Source organism: Arachis duranensis, unplaced genomic scaffold, assembly GCF_000817695.3.
Source record: "Arachis duranensis cultivar V14167 unplaced genomic scaffold, aradu.V14167.gnm2.J7QH unplaced_Scaffold_343483, whole genome shotgun sequence".
Lineage (NCBI taxonomy): Eukaryota > Viridiplantae > Streptophyta > Magnoliopsida > Fabales > Fabaceae > Arachis > Arachis duranensis.
Window position 1 is genome coordinate 2,392,680 of NW_026264909.1, and position 3,809 is coordinate 2,396,488.

Below are 3,809 nucleotides of genomic sequence, written 5' to 3' on the forward strand. Positions count from 1 at the left end.
ATTTGATTGATATTCTGGTGAACTATTGTAATATACTGCTAATTTTTTATGTCATTAGTGCTGAATTTTATGAATTAATGTTGAAAAAATGCTTGTTAGTGCTATTTTGATGTATTTGATATTTTTGCACGCTAAATGTTTGTACATACTACAAAGAGTTCTTAATAAAATTTTGGTTCAATCTCCTGCATAATCCAATTGTGTCAAATTTGTATATTTTATTTAGTTTTAGTGTATATTAAGAATAAATTTTAAATATTGAAATTAATTTTGTGGTATATTGGTTATAGAATTTACAGTGATGTTTGAACTTGTTCCTCTTATTTTACTTAAATAATTTTTGTTTATTTTATACACCAATTATTTGTGAATATGCCTCTATGAATATATTAAATTTTAAATTGCATGTCTGTAGCTACTATGTCATTTAGAATATTTGATTTTGTTTGGCATAATTCATTAAGTATAGTTTGTGATGCTGGATTGCTTGAAATGCTAATATTTATCATTGAGTTTGTGGTGTGTATGTAATGATATAATGCCATATTGGTCTATTCTTAAACTTACTTTCAATCATTACATATCACATTTCAAAACTTTTCTTTTGCGCAAATCCAATCGCAAACATATCAATTCTTTGAATGCGTAAGTGTTCATTGAGCTTCTAGTCGCTTATTTGCTTCTTAATAACATGCATACTGTTTGGAAGTACCTTAGGCACACTAATTAAGATAAATGTTGCTTTTCACAATGCCACATGTTAATTATTTCATTCTTTTTTAGTGTCTTGTATTTTTGGCAAGATTTATTTTCTGACTCACTTCTTGTCTGTTGATGTTTATAATATCTGAATTGATGTATTTTATTCTTTTTTGCAAGCATAGCTGATAGAGAAAAGAAACGCCAACAGCCTTCACTACCACCCCACTAAAGGCAGGCGTGGAGTACAAATCTGCCCAGAATCGAAGAAGATTCTATAATCGGAAGCCAAAGCTAGACTTCTACAATAGAATCTATAAGGATACAGTAGGGCTACGAGAAACCATTAGCCATTCCTGAAGAATATGAAGGAGGATGAATATAAAGGATTGATTTTTTATCGAATAGAGAGGTAGCAGTGAGGATTTATCCTTCATCCACCAGTAGTGTGTTAGTTGTAACACCCTCACCACTAGAATGTCATACTTCCAATTGTGTTATTCTGATAGTAAAGATATTACGGTGACTTATCTATATATAACTATAATATGTAGGAGCTTTTAAAAATGAAACTGAAAATATAAGGCATTTTTTTATACATCATAAAAATATATATTCACATCATCATAATATTCTTTATTTACGAGAAGAGTTTCTACCAGTAATATATACAAATATATTTTATAATTACAACTTCTATCCTTTTTATAAAAATATAACAATATCAGAGGTGAGGGAAACATCTAAGTAAACAAATCCAAATTCACAAGGTGTCTGTTTATCCAAGCTCAAAGGATCTTCTTCCTGTCCACCCTTTGAAAAATATTGGATATATGGGTGAGAACCGAACCACATGATCTTCAGTAAAAAAAGAAAATTCCACAAAAGTAATAGAAACAAGTTCACCTGATCAACATGCGTCTCAGAAAAGTTTACCTTTAAAAAAGCTTGTGTGCTTTATTACATTATTTTCAAATTATTTTCACTTATATACAATTTCATATCCAAATGTTTCTTAGTTATATGTGATTTAGAACAGTGAAATAAATCTTTAAATCTTTTTTTTAGAGGCCAAAGACATACCTAAGTGTTTTTACCCAATAGACTACTATCTCTCTTTTCTGGAAAATTCTATGGTGCTGAAATTAAAATCCATCCTCACCTAATGAAATAAGGTGTCATCCTCTTTGTATTATGTGTGTCCTATAAAAGTACCTATCCCAATAAAATGGTCACAGTTGATCCCAGTACAAACATAATCGGGATCCACAAATGACAGTATTTGTCCTTCGATATACTTAACGGTAAACTTAAAATTAGCCATAAATACATTAATGATGCGTTAAAAGAAATGTATTTGATAATGCTTTATATTATTTTAGTTTATCTCTTTGTGGACCTGACTTTGAATTATAATGACACTTTCATGCAATGTAGGAATGGATTGTGTACAGTAAAATTGTTAATCAGTTTAGCTTGGATTTGAGCAATAAATAAATAATGGACCTCTATTACTAATAGGAAAAAAAAGCTTATGGCCAGTAAAAAAAATCCAAAGAAAAAAGTTTATGGCCAAGAAATTTTTCCGATCATGTCATAAACTCATAATACTTAACCTTAAATAAAATGTTGCTATTAAATCACTCTTCTATCTTAGCCCATGACAATAATAAAGACGTCTCACGGCCCATAAATTCAGCCTAACAGAATACACAAATTCAATCATAATTTTAGTCTTTATCTTATCTCATAGTTATTTTTATCTTTATCTCTATCTTATCTTTATTTACTTTTATCTTTCATAGGCCAATGCTCTATATATACTTAGTTTTACCTTCATAGTGAACAATTTAATCAATCAACAATCAATAAAATTTTTTCATCTTTTCTTTTCTTTCACTATTATCCTTTCACAATTTTGTTATCTTTACGTACTCTTTCCGTTTTATTATGGTATCAGAGCTCCTCTTGAGCTCTGCTGACATCCATGGATCAAGGAGAAATGGCACATCAGCAACTTCATCCAGAGCATCTTTTGGACATTTCGTCAGCCCAACACTTTTCTTTCATGGCACTTCCTTTCAACGAAGAAGCTCGTCCTTCAAACCAACTTAAGCTTTTGCCAAGTCCAACTACTCATTATCTTTGTTCTTTCAATACTTTTTATACTGTTAACAATTCTTCAAATCGAGATTCATTCTTGAATACTTGGATCATTGATTCTGGTGCCACAGATCACATTGCATCAAATTTGTCTTGGTTTTATTTCTTACACACAAATTTCTCCTATTATTGTTCATTTACCAAATGGTTCTCAAACTACTGTTTCTTATAAAGGCATTGTTCAATTTTGACCATCCTTGGTTCTTCATGATGTTCTTTATTTACCTCATTTTAACTTTAATATTATCTTTGTTTCAAAAATTACTTCAGCACTCACATGTGAACTCACTTTTTCATCTTCTTCTTGCACTTTACAGAGCAACAATTTGGGGACGATTGATTTGGCCAGAATGAGAGAGGGATTATATGTCTTTGAACCCAATTTTGGTAAAAATTCATCCACTACACACTCCATAAATTCCATCCAATCTCCACCCATTACACCTTCCAATATATGGCATTTTCGTTTAGGACACCTTTCTAGGCAAAGACTTAATCATTTACATAAACAATTTCCTTTTATCTCTATGCATCATGATGAGGCTTGTGACATTTGTCATCTTTCTAAGCAAAAGAAACTTTCATTTTCTCAAAGTTTTAACAAAGCCAATGCAAGTTTTGATTTATTACATTTTGATATTTGGGGTCCGTTTCGACAAAATTCTATTCATAATCATAAATATTTTTTTACTATTGTTGATGATTTTAGCCGCTTTACATGGGTTACTTTATTAAAATCAAAAGGAGAAGTACAAAATCAAATAAAAAATTTTATTACTTTGATTGAAACACAATTCAACTCCAAAGTCAAAATTATCCGTTCCGATAATGGACCAGAATTTATTTTACCTGATTTTTATGCTTCAAAGGGTATTATTCATCAACGTAGTTGTGTTGAAACTCCTCAACAAAATGGAAGGGTAGAACGCAAGCATCAACACATTTTG